Below are 16,737 nucleotides of genomic sequence, written 5' to 3' on the forward strand. Positions count from 1 at the left end.
CCCCGCGCCCCGCGGGGTCCCGTTGCTCTTAGCCTGCTTTCCTGGCGCTCCCCGGCTCCACAGCGTTGGGATTTGGAGTCAGGCCGAAGCTGCTGTTTACCAACAGTGCAACCTTGGGGCAAGTCCTTACTCAGGAAGTCTCTGGTTCTCATCTTCAAAATGGGCCTAAGAGCAGTGCCTGTTAAGGTTGGTCTGAGGATGAAATTCAACGACGTGTAGGGGCTTGGCACACAATGAGTGCTTAGTAAATGCTTGCCTTATCATGATTCCCCCCCCAACCACCACCACCATTTTCTTGTTTAGCAGCCATGGAGCAAGTGAGAGAAGGGGGCAGTGCTGCTTCTGGGCTGGGCTGGCCAGTGTTGGGGGCTTGGTAGCTGCCTTTGGACCTCTTAGGGCATCCATAAGGGAAGGGAGTAGACTTCTTCCTAGGGACTTCAAAGCACAGACTTAGGACCAACGGACAGAAGTGAAAGTGAGGCCGATTTGGGCTGGGTACCAGGGAGAACTTTCTGATGGAAGGTCCTTCCACCTGAAATGAGTGCTCGTGACCTCTGTCTCCACAGACCTTCAAGAGGAGGCTGCAACCACAGGGACCCTGAACTGAGAAAGTTCTGGAATTAAAAGGGCTTTGAATCAAAACATGTTAAGCAATGAAAACCATGCCAGCACACTGAAAGCACGGTTTGAATGTTTGCTTTATTGACCCTTAAGTTCTCTATAAGAAGCTATACCCTGGTAGGAAGAACGTGTAACTTCACCCCCATACTAGAGATGAGAATACTGAAAACAGACAGGGGAAAAAGTAACCTCCTGGAAGTCCATTCCCACCTTACAGATGGGCTGAGGACAGAAGGGTAAGCAACTTGCCCAGAGCCACACCGCAGGGCCAAGAGACCAAACGGACAGACTCCAAACGTCCAGCCTGCTGTCCAGCCTGCCAGGTCCCCTGGCAAGGGTCACAGTCTACTTTTCCAGAAGTATTCAAGCTATTTTGAATCTGGAGAGTTTCCTTATAACAAACCAGGCAAGTACCTTATTCCTCTTAACTAACGGGAAGAGCTGGTGCCTGCCCCTTGTATCTCTGTCCCTTCCAAGCAGGATAATTAAACGTCACCTGCCTCATTTCCCAGGGGACCAGTGGTTGTGTTTGATTCATTAATTAACTGTGAGCCGTACCTGCTTCCACCAGGCACTTATCTCATGATAAACATCACTCATTATGTGCTTAATATGTTCTAGACACAAGGCTAAACACTTGTCCTGCGTTGTTTCGTCTAGTCCTCTCGACAGTCCAGTGAGATAGATACTGTTGATACCCTGAGTTTGCAGCTGAAGACTTTAGGCTTAAGAGCGGTAGACTGGAGATGGGCTGGACCAATTCTCAGGCATGTGCTCCTAACACTCTTCTTCCAGATTTTCCACGTTTTCCCCAAACTAGGAAAAAAGATGGAAACATTAATAGAAATTCCATATAAGGAGTCAGAGAAAGAGAGGGGGAGGGGGGGAGAGAGAGAGAGAGAGAGAGAGAGAGAGAGAGAGAGAGAGAAAGAGGAAGACATAAGAGAGGTGCAAACTAGCCAGCCAATCAATGCTCTGGGAGTCGGCATAGGAATCCTTTAAATCAACATTTCCAGTCAAAATCCCCGTTACGACAACTGAGCAACTTTTCTTTTTTTCAAGATTTCTTGGATCCTAGCAAATATGTGCCAGGAATTTTAAAAGGAACATCGCTGCCAAACCCTCTTTACCAACCAGCTCCCAGGCCCTTCCACTTCTTCCCATGCCTACTTTTCATTCACACTCTGCAGAATTTCACAGCCGTGGGTCTGGACAGCTGCAGACCTCTGAAACCGGTTCAGGCTCTGGAGCTCTTGACCTCGTGAAGCATTGGTTTCTTTCCTGTTCTGTGCAGAGAGGTGGGCTCCTGGTGCTTGTGATGATGTAATCGAGCCCATTTTACTGAATCCAGACTGAATACTCCTCCCAACATGTAAGGTTTCTTATCTTCACTTTACAGATGGTAACAGAGGGGTGAATTGGCTCACCCATGGTCACACGACCAGCAAGGAGGTGGCTGAATGGATTTCATTTGGATAACGACGTCCCATAGTCACCACCAAACTTGTTCTTCGTGTGACGAAAGCGTGGCTTGATTTTAAGCAAAAACCCCATTTCCAAAAATAAAAATGGGGTGGGGGAAATGAAGAGTCACTGGTCTGACTTTATAGAAACAATTCACCATCAGATTTCCTTAAATAGCACTTTCTCCTGTGCATGAAAAGAAGGATTTGAGCTACACACAGTTCTTTCAGGTTGGCCAAAAACAAGCCTGGGGGTGGGAGGAACGTCATGGCGCCACCCCACTGGTGTTCCTTCCACTACAATCTGCTTTTCAGTTGCATGGCAACTGCAGACTACGGCAGCTACTATGTCCCCGGCACCAGCATCTTTCCGCAACGTAGAGCTTCATGGATATAACTCAAATCCAACAGATGGCCAAGTTGGGTGAAAAAATCCCAACACGTTGGATCATGCGTGGCAATTTACAAAGGTTCATTTTCCACTGATAGCAAATGGGGCTTTTGTAAGTTGAGCCTGGGACGGGACCTTTGTGGCCACATGTTTCTTGGGGGCAAGTGTGGCTAGCCTGTGGGGGGGGGGGACCATGGCTTGACCGTGGGGACTCAGCCTTCTAATCACAGCCACACGGTCACATATAAGTTCAGGTGGAGTGCATTAAGTTCTTGGGAGCAAAGGATATTTACCCAGCTGCTATTTCTGACCCGAGTCTGGTGCTACAGAGAGACAGAGAAGCAGAGTGCTTGGGGGGTAAAGTTTCTGCCAGGATGTGAGAATAACGGCCAAGAGCCTTTCCAACTCTCTTTCTGGGAGCCTTCAGGAGGGGGTGAGTTTGCCATCTCCAGACGTGTCCAAGCAGCAGCTGGCCATCACTTAAAGCAGAGACGAGCTGGCCGAGCTGACCCCGGGAACCCTTCCAACCTTGGAAGTCCGTGAGATTTCAGAAACGGCAGCCAATGGCTGCTCAGAGGGGGCGCCCCCTTTCCCCAGCCTCTGTTTCAGCTGCCCAGTGGATCTTGGGGCACCAAAAGGGGCACCCCGTTGAGTTTTCCAAGTTTATGGGCGCTGGGCCAAATGACAGAAGTGGCTGCTGTTTCCACCAGTGAGTACTTATGGAAATAGCCTGTACCTTTGGGCAATTGCTAAATTAACCTTTGTTTGGTCATTGAATTGTTTTGTTTTCCCCATCTGCACTCCTAAGGGGTTCCGCCTGATTGAATGGGCTGGTGGCAGATCCACTCATGTCAGTAAATCTATGTCTCCAAGCCAAGCCCATTTAGAAAACAGATTAATTAAAAAAAAAAAAATTGTGTGATGGGCAACACCATGACACTGTGATTATGTTGTGATGTTGGCTAGCAGAGTATACTCACATCCTAGACTAAGGACTTTGGATTGGGTGTCATTTGGACGTGACCAGGAGATTAACAAGGCATCAAAGTGTGTGAGAGTGAGAGGGTCAGACAACCAGGCGTGCAAGGGGCCGGGAATGGGCGGGTGTGTGGTGTGTGTGCCAGTGGTCAGGCACGCGTAGTGGGTGGGGTGATTCCAATTGCCCTGGTAGGAACAGACAGCCTGGTCTGTTTGAACAGAAATCCCTGATGGTTTTTAATTACCGCAACATTTTAAAACGTTGTGACAGCAAGCTTGATATGTTTGTTCTTTAGGAATCTTCAAGGTTGCTGGACGAGGAAACCATGGTGATAAGTGAGGTGCTTGGGACAGCCAAGGGTCCCTCAGGGCTCCTTATGTGAATCTCAGGACAAGTCCTGCCGAGGGGGTGGGGGAGTGAGATGGGGCCCCAGGGGATTCTTATTTCCTCCATTTCAGAGATTTGTTCCTTGTTGAGAAGCTTTAACAAGAGCTCTCTGGATCTGATCTTCAGTTTCCCAGCCAAACCGTCCCACAGGAAGAGCAAACCCAGGCAGCGCATTCATTCATTCATCCATCCATTGATGTGCCGCACCCTGGGGAGGGGTGCAGAGACAAGGGCAAAAGCCCCTGTTATCTGGGAGCTCAGAGGTGGGTGAGGTTTCCAATGAGACAAGGTTCCCTGCACCAGGTGGAGCTGGACCCGGGACTGTGCTATGATTAGCTAACCCTGAGCCCTCCTGACAGCCCTGAGAGATGAGAACTCTTCTTTTATTTGACGCATTTGCCAGTAAAGAGGCTGAGACTTGGAGAAGGGAAGGCCTGCCTGGGCTGCGCCATGGCCGGGATCCCGCTGGCTCTGACGTCCACACTGAGCAGGTCCCATGCTGCTGGGGGGCCCCCGCTAATCCTGCTAAAAAATAGGAGATAAAAATAAGAGATTGCCTGTTTGGACTATGTGAACCTATTGTGAACCTTTCCTAAAAGGAGAGCGATCTCCTGTCACCTGCCTGCTTCTATTAGCACAGGCTGCAGAGAATGCTGAAAACTGTTCATTTTAATAAGAGATGAAGACGGAGGCCCCTCTGTGACTGACACTTACAAACGTCATGACACGACAATAAGGTCTGTGTGAGGTTGGAGGCCTTTCATCCCAATAGCGAGGGAGCCGTTCCTTCCCTCAGGACGGTCTCCGAGGTGCCATGTGAGCTCCAGCCACCCAAGCCCTACAGCAGATGACCTTCCTGGGGCACAAAGACCGGAAACGTGGACTTGGCCATTGCTCTCCTGTCAGAATCCATCACTGCCGCCAGCTCCCGATGGCAAGTTTGGTGGGGGATGAGGAAGAGGGAGGGTTTGGGAGGGGAGGGGGGAACAGCGAGGTTAGATGTGGGGAAGCAGAGCTGAGCACGTGTTCTGGGGTGGCGGGGTGCAGGGGTGAGGGGTGGGCTGTGCCGAGCTGAGGCTCCCTCCTGCCCTGGCCTGGCCGCTGCCCCCACCACCCCCCATCTGGGGGGCCTGGAGCGACCTAAATAGCATCAGCTATGGTTCTGTGCCCAAGCACACTGCTGCCCGAGCCAGGCCCCACACGGTAAAATGGGGAGATATGCGTGGTGTTTGGAGTTCCACTAAAGAAGCTGGGAGGACAAATTTCACCCTCAGCCTCCCTCGCCAGGTCCTTCTCTATCGGGCGTCTGCTCCCTTTCTTCGTGGCCCTGATTCCCCGGGCACTGTCTCATCTATGGTTCCGTCATCCTCTGCCTCTCTGTACTGGGAAGGAAGGTCCATGAGGGCTGAGCTTTGTTTCTCTCTGTCTCCGGCTCCCAGCACCAGCCGTAGCGACTGTTTGTTGAAGGAATGAAAGACCTTTGCATGAGAAAGCATTAGTCTGAGGCTCTATGCTGGTCCTGGATTCTCAGCCTTGCAGACTAGGAGTAGCCAGAAGCGGAGCCTCCCTCTGTTCCTGACGCCCCTCTGAGACCACTGGCCATGATGATCCTTCCTGTGGGATGGATGAGGAAACCGAGGCGGTGAGGGGCAAGTGACTGCCGGATATGGAATTGATGCACAGCTCAGGGGTGTGCCCAGAGCCCCTCCCCGCCACCAGGCTCCCCAGAGAGAAAAGGCAGAGCCCATCTCAGCCCATCTGCCCTGGGGACACTTGGACCACTGCAAGACCCCTAAGTGGAGCCTCCCACCCCACTCCCCCCGACCCCCATCCATCCCACGCACGTCTGGGCCCCTCCCAAGTGGGAACTGTCTAGATGTTCCCCTTGGCCTCCCGGATGGAGTGCAACCTCTGCAGGGCAGGCCGGTCCCACCACCCTCCCCAGACCTTCGGCCTAGGACCACCTCCAGGTTGGCTGATCCCAAGTGCACGTTTTATGTCCGTGCCTCACTGCCATTGCCCACGCTGGTGCCTCTGCCACAGATGCTCTTTCTACCCGTCACCATTGGACGAACTCCTATGCACCCTACAAGGCCCAACTTGAGTGATGCAGCCTCCGGGATGCCAGGAGGATCGCGTAACACTTTGATCAAAATTCTAATGTCCCCTTTTCTGCAATTGTTTACCTCTCTTTGAGCATGAGCGCCTATGCCAAGTCAGACTGACTCGTTTATTGAGTACCTACTGTGTGCAGCACGGGGATGGGTGCTGTGATGCAGGGGTGGACAGGACAGGCCCAGTCTTGTCCTCTCAGAATCTACCCCTGGGTCAGGCTCGTGGTCTGGGCTGGTCCAAAATTTGGGTCTGGACCTGTAGATCTGGTCACACTGCCCTGGGGCAGCACAGGGGGAAGACAAGGGTTTGGAGGTGGACAGACCGGGGCTCGACCCTGGTCCCCTGCTTCCTAAGTGGGTGAACTTGGGCCCTCAGCTCAGCCTCAGTTTCCCCAGGTGTGGCTCTGAGCCACATGAGTCTGCTTACCTCCCAGGTGAGGGTGAGGCCACCCCTGCCCCGCCCCCTCCAGCATGGATGCTCTGTGAGGAAAAGGCTGTGGCCATCCCAGCAGCAAGGGCTGCGCTGGGCATGAAATCCCACCCGTTCCTCCTGGTGGTCCGGCCTGGCGCCTGGGTGCTGGTCTCTGGAGCCCCAGTCCCGCCGGCTTTACCCATCCTAGTGGGGGGGTGGGACTTGGCCAGACAGCTTCCTTGCCTCTGATGGAGCCTGGAGGGGATTGGTATTCCACCCTGGGGCCCTGCCCAGGGCCCCGCCTGCCGGCCGCCCCGTGGACCGGGCGTGCTCCCCTCCACAGCCCCGCCTGCGGTCCTCCCTCCTTGCCGGCTATGGACAGGCCTTTGCACGCTTGGTCTGTCCCTTGGCAATGATGGCACCAGGAGGCTGGGGGCAGGGGGCAGCAGGTGCCAGGCCGTGGGAGAACATCTGGGCGCATTAACATGCAGTGCTGAAAACCAGGCCTTGTCTCCAAACCAGGGCCAGTGGTGCGCTGGCAGCAGGAGACATGGCCGGGAGGGAAGGGCCCGCCTCGGGCATCTACCACTGTCCTTGGTCTCCTCACCGACCCGTTGTCATCCCCAGATGGGTCAGTCTGGGGACATGAGTTCTCTCTGTTGGTGGCTCCTGTCCCCACCGCACCCTCCTTGCCCCCTTTCTCAAAGGCTGGGGTGCAGTGTGGCTCCCAGGTCGGGGAGGGACCCTGGTGCCGCTGTCCTTGTTATGAAACTAGAATCACCCACGAGGACACCGCTGCCCTTCCCGACGCCTGCTGGCCTCTCCCGCCGCACTGTTTTCACCAGCCTTGCCGTTTGTGTTCTGATGAGAAGTTCGGGGTAGTCGGGCGACCTTGTGCGCCCTGAGACCCTGCCACGTTTGTGAGGCATGCATCTCCCCTGGGAGAAGCCTGGGACGGCCGCACTCTGCTGCCACCAAGCCTGCCCCTCCCTTGGGGGCTCTCACCCCGAGCATCGGGGGCTCGGGCCAGAGTGGGCCTCGCTTGGCCTGAATGTCGGTTCCCTCCCTTTTACGGGGGCGCGGCATGCAGCTCACGAGGGTGGGTGAGAAAGCCGTGTGTGAGAAGTGAGCACGGCTGCTGCCTGTGTGGACACCGGCGACAGGCACCTTCCAGCCTCCCCCCAGGCGTGGCCAAGGAGGGGGCATGGCAGGTGAGCGAAGGCCGAGGTGGGGGGCTCTACACCCCGGGCCCCCTCTCTGTAGGGTTGCATCTCTCCATGTCACGCTGGCTCCTGGGACCCAGCGCTCTCCTTCTGGGGCCTCCTCCCTTCATCCCAGCGGGGAGAACAGCAGCTCATTCCTGCCCTTCACCCGGGGCCCCTCGCTGGGCCCACCTCTTCACAAAACCCCTGTTATTAAACCCTCCTTGGACACCCTCATCTGAGTGACCTGTCATTTTCCCTCCGGGACCCTGCCCGATGCTCCCTCCTCCCAGACACGCCGGGACCCATACTGGATGTGATTAAATTGCACGATTTCTCGGCGTTAAATGACATCTCTTTGGTTGACTGTGCCTTTGCCTGCCTGCTGCCGTGGCTGAGAATCCTTTCTTACATCTGCTCATTTCGTTGGCCCATTTCTTCCATTCCTGAGTCCTTGTGTCTTCATACTGATCTGCGGGTGCTTGCTACATATTCAGGAGATGAATCCTGAATCTCTTTTATGGGTGGCAAATATTTCCTCCCCGCTGGTGTCTGTCTTCATTTCTCTTTATGGTCCATCAACATGCTTAGGCTGACGGTTTTCAAGGGTAGATCTGTCGGGCTTTTTCTTTAGGGCTTCTGGAAGGCTGATAAAAGTACACGATATCTTCCCTACTATTGGTGCAACTTTGACTTTGATGCTTAGTTTTTAGCCCATTTAGGAATTTTGCAAATGTGAGCCAGAGGTTTGCTTACTTTTATTTCCATTTTGTTTTGACACATGAATAGCCAGGTGTCACCTGTTCCCTATCGAAGGGAAAATCACATCCATCGTAAATCTCATTCCATACACGCAAGGGTCTGTTTCTGGACCCTTTGCTGTCCTGCTTGCCTCTCCCTTCCCCAGCATGTGACAGATACAACTTTTATGGCCCTGTGGAACCACTGTTATCGAGAAGGGCAAAATGCCTGTCAATGTTCCTTTATCTTGCTGCCAAAATTTTCTTAAGTTTTTTCTCTTCTGAATTATGTATATTATCAGCTTGTGAGGTTGGGAATCCTTGGGGGGCTTTAATTAAGATAGAACTGAATTACAGATTAATTTGAAGAAACTCAACATCTGGAGAGTAGTGCAGAATGGTAGAACCCCTAGGACCAGGCAGCCTGGGCTCAAATCCCAGTTCTGTCACTCCCTAGCTGTGTTCCCTTGGATAAGTTGCTTGACTTCTCTGTGCCTCAGCTTCTTCTTGTGTAAAATGGGGTAATAATCACACCAATATTGCTGGAAGCATTAGTGTAAAAAATAAAAGAGTGAAGATATGTAAAGCACGTATGAAATCAGACATCATCGGTTTTAAGAAAAATCATTATTGAATTTATTACTAGGAAGGAAAAAGCTGCCAGTTAAGCTGTGATATGCCCTTAATTGTAAAGTAGATGTCAGTTTCAGAGATGTTCAAATGTGGAGAACATACTTATTACAATCAGTACAGGAGAATATTGTCTTTACAATGTTACAGTGTCTTCCCATCAAGGAGCCTGGTTCTTATCCTTAAATATTTACTGAGATTTTCATTTTCTATCCTTCAATAAAAAAAAATTTTTAAGTGCTTTTATTTTTTTTAATTTATTTTAAAATTAATTAATTAAGTTTTTGGCTGCGTTGGGTCTTCGTTGCTGCGCGTGGGCTTTCTCTAGTTGCGTCAAGCCGGGGCTACTCTTTGTTGCGGTGAGCGGGCTTCTCCTTGTGGTGGCTTCCCTTGTTGCGGAGCACGGGCTCTAGGCGCGCGGGCTTCAGTAGTTGTGGCTCGCGGGCTCTAGAGCGCAGGCTCAATAGTTGTGGCGCACGGGCTTAGTTGCTCCGCGGCACGTAGGATCTTCCCGGAGCAGGGATCGAACCCATGTCCCCTGCATTGGCAGGCGGATTCTTAACCACTGCACCACCAGCGAAGTCCCTCCTTCAGTAAAATTTTATAGTATTCTTCATATGAGTTCTTTAGGGTCTTCAATAATTTTTAGGAGGGTGAAGGGGTCCAGAAGCCCAAAAGTTTGAGAACCATGGCTCTGCATTAACAGAAAGGCAGGGAGACCTTAGGATCATCTTAACAGATGTGGACAGGGCAGCTAATTACAGTCAGCGTCTATTGCTGTTTGAAAAGAGAAACTTGCTCACCTAGGAAAGGGTATCTGACGACAATCGATGGCAGGCATCCTGCACTTGGGGAAACATGGAAAGTGCTCGCGGGAACAAGCTGACCTGTGCACCCTCGCACGCCAGGGTCTCCGCCGCCAGGGAGGCCTGGCGAGCCTGCATGACAGAAACGGAAATAAAAGACACAAATATTGAACCGCCAGAAGCTGAGCTGTGACTACTCACTGACACTGGAAAATTCCACTTGACAAATCCAAGTGAACCCAATGGAGATTTATTAGGACAATTACCAGTTTAGCAAGTCGGCCAGCTACAAAATAAACGCTTTTAAAAAATCAATGTTTTTGTACCCATTACCATAACCCAAGTAGAGATGTGATGAAAACTGATTCAATTTGAGGAGAGGGACAAAGGGAGCTTAATTGAACATGTGTTACGTATTTATTTTGTAAAACCAAAGCAAACATGGCATAATAAGCGTACAGAAGATCTGAGTGGAGAGCACGTGAATATCTGTGACACCACTCTCTTTATTTTTCTTATATTGGAAATATTTTAGAATACAGAGATGACAGTGGATCCCATTCCTGACAACCACAAAATTACCTGGACTTCACCGTATGCTGACTTTTATCTTCCCAACCTTTCTTCTGTCCCCCGTCCTCCTCTTGCTTGGGTTAAGATTTTCGTTTCGTCAGAATACACCCTTGAGTAATTCTGTCAGAAAGGAGGGTGGTGGCCATATGTATGAGTCCTTGCATGCTTGAATGTTTCAATTTTGCCCCGAAAGCAGAATGCTGGATTTGGAATGGTGGACTTAATAACATCTCTCAGAATTTTATTTATTTATTTAAAAAAAATTTTTTTTATTTATTTATTTTTATGGCTGTGTTGGGTCTTCGTTTCTGTGCGAGGGCTTTCTCTAGTTGCGGCGAGCGGGGGCCACTCTTCATCGCGGTGCGCGGGCCTCTCACTATCGCGGCCTCTCTTGTTGCGGAGCACAGGCTCCAGACGCGCAGGCTCAGCAATTGTGGCTCACGGGCCTAGTTGCTCTGCGGCATGTGGGATCCTCCCAGACCAGGGCTCAAACCCGTGTCCCCCTCATTGGCAGGCGGATTCTCAACCACTGTGCCACCAGGGAAGCCCCCATCTCTTAGAATTTTGGAGGAGAGATCTGGGTCTCCTGTCATTTTGTGTCACTCTTAGGAAAACTGGCATTGCTCTAGCAAGCGCCTCCACAGGTAAGCTTTCTCTCCCTCTCTTGCTCTTTTTCTCAAGTTTGCGCTCAAGTGGAAGTGTTCACTCTCTCTCGCTTTCTCTGGGAGCATCTTCACTCTGTTCTTGGGGCTCTTTCTGGCCGCCCCAGGTCTGCCGGCCTGTGTTCATTGGCTCCGAGTCTGAAGATGGATGTCTTTCCGTAGCTCTGGGTCATTTGGCTGTTTTCTTTCTTCTGTCCTTGCTGCTCCACTTTGGGATGTCCCTTAGCTGGCTCTGGGGCATCTGGAGCTGTCCCCCAAGTCCCCACTTTTCCCTCCTGTTTTCCATCCCTTTGCCCTTTAAGATGAATTCCTCCAGCGGTGCCTGGCCTGGTCTTCCAGCTCACCGACCTACTCCTCACATGTTTCCTTTCTGCTCTCAGCCCATCTATTCTAAATTTCCAAGATCTCTAATTAGTTCTTTTATATCAAGGCCCATTCTTGCTTTAGAACTACGATAACCCCTCTTATCTCTCTAAAGATAGTAATTATACTTATTTTAAAATCTCTCTGCTTACTCAATCAATGCCGCTTCCCTGGGGGTTGGGGTTTCTGTTTCTGAGCTGAAGCCTCCGTGATGGGGTAGCTTTTCCTCACACGCTTGGTCTGCTGGGCAGTATGCCTATTTCTGCATTCGATCTGTCTGCCGCTGCTGCGTCTGTTTCTGAGCCTCTGACGGAAGATGGGGTGGTACGAGCATCCGGGCAAGGTGGGTGGAGAATTGCTCCCTTGGACGGGGTGGGGGGGGGTGCCCTGTGTTTCATCAGGGACAGTAGTTCCCTGGTCAATGTCCTGCAGTGGTGACCACTCTCTGCTTTAATATGGGGACTCAGCGGCTCTCTGCTGCTTACCACGTGTGGGAGGAGCGACTGGTCACGGGGCTGGTCCGTGGGCAGCAGCTCAAGGAAGCACGCTGACCATCCTCCAACCCCACCACGCGCCTTGTCTCCGTGGCTCTGAATCTGGGACTCAAGCCTCTCTAGCTGTCCTCTCAGAGCACCTGTTGAGAATGTGGTTTCCTCTAATTTTGTCTCTTTGCATCTTTCTGTGATTCCTACAGAATCCTGATCCCCTGAAAAGACTCCAGTTTTTAAAACACCAATTCTGTTATGAATTTTTTTCTTTTAAAAACACCCTTCTGACACTTGGTAGGATTTGGGGGGTGGGGAGTATGCATCGCTTCCCATTTGACTGAAGCCTCGGAATGTTATTCAACACACCTGAAGAGCATGTTTTGCCCTGGGTACCCCACGGCCCCCCTCCAGGGCGGGTGAGGCATCAGCAGATCTTGGGTACCAAGTACCGGCGGGTGAGGCATCAGCAGATCCTGGGTACCAAGTACCGGCGGGTGAGGCATCAGCAGATCCTGGGTACCAAGTACCGGCCCCCAAGATGCAGCAGCATCCCTGCGTTTTGGATGATGGAGACTAAAGTCTGGGTCTGCTTGACATTGTGAGACCACACGACAGAAAATAATCCAACTGCTGAAACCACAAAAGTTATTGGTAACTTCCAGGGCCTTCCTCTGAGCTGGGGGTGATGACCTCTACAACCCCAAGGAGACACCAGCTTACTTGGTGCTCCCCTTTGTCCCTCAAAGTGCTGTCCTGAAGCTTCTGTTTGCTCAAACGTAAGAAAGGCGGCTGATGTTTTGGTTTTAAAGGACACCCCTCTGGGCTGAGACGGTGTCGGTGGCAACAGAGGATCTCAGCCGGGGGGCGGTAACATCTACCAGACTAGCCAAGGGGATGCCACGCGATGGGTTCCTCGACAGGCCCCTGGAATGTACTTGGGACCCTCAGCAGCGACCACACAGTGACTTCCGTGCTCCCACCGTGCAGGGGACTGTCAAATGCAGACCTGTTGTCCAGGGCTGGTAACACCCAGCCCAGCCCCAGCCCTACTGAGACATCTTGTCACTCCAGATACTGACCAAGCATCCCCCGGAAAGATGTCCCCGTCCGCACCTGCACCGGCTCACGCCACCTCCTCACCTACGTGTAGCATCGTCTCTGTCCCGACGTTTAATTCGCCTCGTCCCCCGCCCGCTGTTGGGCAAGTCTCTGCATAACTTGATCAGTGGAGAGACAATTGGATCAGGGTGTGCAGATCGCTGCCCCCCTCTTACCTCGTGAATGTCAGAGGCCCCCGGGCACCGGGACCTGCTCCTTCCAAAGTCTCATCTTTGAAAAGCAGATGGCGAGCCTCAGGCTTTATTGAATTTGCGTTTATGTATGTGATGCATTTGACTGTAGCCGGAGGGCGGCTTCCCGGCCCAATAGCGAATTTGGCCCGTCAACAAGGTTAAAACCTACTTACCTGTAAGAAACTATTTATTCCAGGGAGGGGGTATTGCCTTTGGTGGTTGGCTCCCGGCCAGTGGCTGACAGTCTTCCTTGAGGAGAGCCTTTTGGACCTCGGGAGTGACTTCCATGAGGAAGCCCAGCTGCCTTTAGCCCCACCGTTCCAGTTCTGGGGGCTGATCCTGAGGAATCACAAGCACGAGAGCCCGAGGATGGATGTGCGTGATCGTCGATTGCACCGCTGCCACTACCGGTTTAAATGAAAAAGCAAACAGCCCACGTATTTACCAGCAGGGAGTGGGTTCAATAAGTTAGCACATAGTCACACAAGGGAATATTGAGAAAGGAGAGAGGCTGCGTGCCCAGCACCCTCGGAAACGGACGCTTCTGCTCTGTGCAGTCTGTGCCCCAAGCGGGACCTCAGACGTCGCTCGGCGCTCAGGCCGGGTGGAAGCTCCGCTGAGCCTGGCAGGCGCCGCCCTGCAGCGTCTCTCAGATCTGACCTCCAGATCTGCCCTGCCCCACGGTGGGCGGGGCCCTCTGACCTTCGGACCGGAGTCACCTTTACTTGGCTGTGGCTTAAGGAGGGGCGGCAAGTCAGAGGGTCCTGGACCGGGTGGCACCAGTTGACCCACGGTCCTGGGCGGCAGCTGGCAGGGACCATGGGTGTCACGGGGGGTATAGCAGCCCTGAGCTTCAGGACCACGGGACGGTGTGGTCCTTGACCTCTGAACGGGGTGTAGAGGGGCTGGTCATCCGAGGAGTGGCATGGCCGGGCAGCTGAGTTGACCGCTGCCTGCTGGCTCCCTCTTCAAGGCCATCGTGTGGGCGGGCAGGGCCTGCGTGGAGCTGCCCAGAGGGTCAGGAAGGCCCGCCCTCTCCTCCAGCCTCCGTGAACGCCTCCAGCCCGACCGCCACTGCCTGTGGCCTTGCCTGTATCTGCGTGTCTCTAGTCTGGGGTCCTCACCTGTGACGTGGTGGCGCTCAGGGCTCTGAATGCTCGAGAACGCCCCGCACATGCAGCCTCACATCAGAGCCGGGCGGGGGCTGGGCTCAAGCACGGGGCATCTCGAAGCATCAGGGCCCAGACCCCAGCAGCGTGACGGCTGTCACCTACCTGGACTGGCCAACTCTGGGCCAACAGCAGGTGGACTGACTTCCGGGTGACGCGGTGGCTGTCCTCCGGGGTGACTGGGCTTGTGGACGTGAACTAGAGGTGGGCACAGGCCTACGGAGGCGAGAGGGGCAGCCTCGTGAGGAGGCAGAAGCAGCAGTCCCCCCGCCAAGGTCACAGCCAAGTGTCAGTACCGGTCCCTGGGCGCTCACCCCGCTGGGCACTGTTCCCATTCTACAGATGAGGAAAGTGAGGTTCAGGGCACACAGCTCCGTCCTGACCACACAGCAGTCAAGCTCGGGGCTCAGGCCCCTCTGGGGTGGGCAGTGGTCTGGGTGCCGCCTGAGGACCGGCCACCTTTCTGGCAGTGGCCCCTTCGGAAAAGCTAAAGACACAAAAATTGGGCACCCGCACCTGCCCCCAGGGTCCCCACACTCAGGAAAGAGGGCTGTGTCCTCATCCTTCTGGAGGATGCAGAGAGCGGAACCTGAGGATGTGCTCCTGGTAAGATTCCTCAGGGCCCTGAGGCCTCACCCCAGGTGTGCGTCGTCACCTCCAGACACACTGGTTAGGGGTGTGTGTGTGTGCGTGTGTGTGTGAATTTATGAGTGGCTGAGGTGCAAGCCTTGGATCCGAGGACGGGCAGACTGAGGCCCCAAGAGGAGTCAGGAGACCTCACTGCTCTGGCCCAGGGAGCTCGGGGGCCAGTGGGGGCTCTGGCCCAGCAGCCAGGGAGGGAGTGGGCAGAGGGAGGAGCTGAGATGGCCCGGGGCGTTCTGGGCTCCTGCATGCCCCCAGCCCTCAGGCTGTGGCCACCCCACTTGGTGCCCCTGGCCCTGGGCATCTCAAGTCTTGGATGTGCCGTCCTAATCTCAGGGCCACCAGCTTTAATGGGCAGACATGGGAGAACACACCGGGGCGGCGGAGGGATTAGCGGGGAGGGCGTGCTTCTTATACCTTCACATCACAACCAACCATGCTCAGGACAAGGGACGGAGACGTGCCCCCCGGGCATGGAGGTGGGGGGGGGGTCTCTGTCTCCGGCAGCCCCCAGCAGCCCTTCTCAGCCCGGCTTTTGCCCGGCTGTCCGCTAGATTGCTGGATTTTTGGGGGGTGGGCACTGCCTGCAGCCACCCTGGGGTCACTGGGGAGCAGCCTGGCCTGGCCTGTCTGGGTCAGGTCCCCAACTGGCTTCAGTCTGGTTGCTGTGGAGCCAGCCGGAGCGGCCTCACGTGGCAGAGGCGATGGGGGATTACAGCGTGAAGGATGACAGTGTCAGAGAGATGCGGGAAAGCGAAGGGCTTATTAAAACGCTGAAATTGGTTCCAAATGAGGTCAGCCGTCGAAGCGCCTTGGAGGAGAGCCAGGCGCTGAGCAGTGAACAATGTTTATTTCCTGACAGGGTGGCAGCGACGCCCCGGGGTGCCACTCCCCCCACCCCCGCTTGTGGAGGGCACAATGCGCCCAAACACCAGAGCAGAGCCGGGCGGGGGGTTGGAAGCAGGGGGACAGCACGCTCACCCCCGCCCTGAGAGCACCTGGGGTGGGCAGGTGTCTCACTGACGTGGGCTGGGGCAGGACCGCTGAGTACTGTGTCCTTATTCCAGGTCGGATTGCCTGTTTTTTAAAATCCATTAATGCAAGGAACGGCACATTGTGGCAGAGGCCACCTGATTGGACAAGCTCCCTCCCACCCCCGGCTGAGCCCAGAGCCTCCACGGTTTTTCTCCCTGCTTGAATTTCTCCTCCGAGCCTCCCTTCCTTCTGACTCCAGTGGAACTTCCCTGACCTTGGCTGTCTCCGGGTACAGCCCCGCTGGCTAAGAGTGCACTTTGGGGTCCTTGATCTGGGTGCCAGGCCGGCCCTGTCCCCGACGGCACAATGCTTTCCCTCTCTGAAACTTCATCTCGTGTCTGAGGACAGTCACAGACCGGGCCCCAAGGCCGGTGGGGCTGAAATGAAACAAGTAGGTGAAGGAATGGCCATGGACACGATTTCTATCTCCCGTTAATTACTAGCACTTGGTAATTTTCATTTCTGAAGTCAGCTGAATCTGTTTTGTCAAAAGCAGGAGGAAGGCCCGCGTTCCAGCCCAGTTCTGAGCTGGAGAAAGAGAATGTCTTTTGAATCCTGTTAAAAATAAACATGTGTTCATAACGCGCTGCTAAGAGCCACGCAGACCTTTTCTCCTCGGCTCTCGGAGCAACTGTTGATCTCACCTGCATCCAGAGAGGAAAGGGGCCCGAGGTCCCCCCGGGGGCTGCTGACTCCAATCCTGGGCCCTTGTTCCCAGGCCTCACACCTCTCAATCCCCAGCTCCCTGGGGTTGAAGGGAGGCGGAGG

The sequence above is a fragment of the Balaenoptera physalus genome, assembly GCF_965194825.1.
Source record: "Balaenoptera physalus genome assembly, chromosome: 7".
Classification (NCBI taxonomy): domain Eukaryota; kingdom Metazoa; phylum Chordata; class Mammalia; order Artiodactyla; family Balaenopteridae; genus Balaenoptera; species Balaenoptera physalus.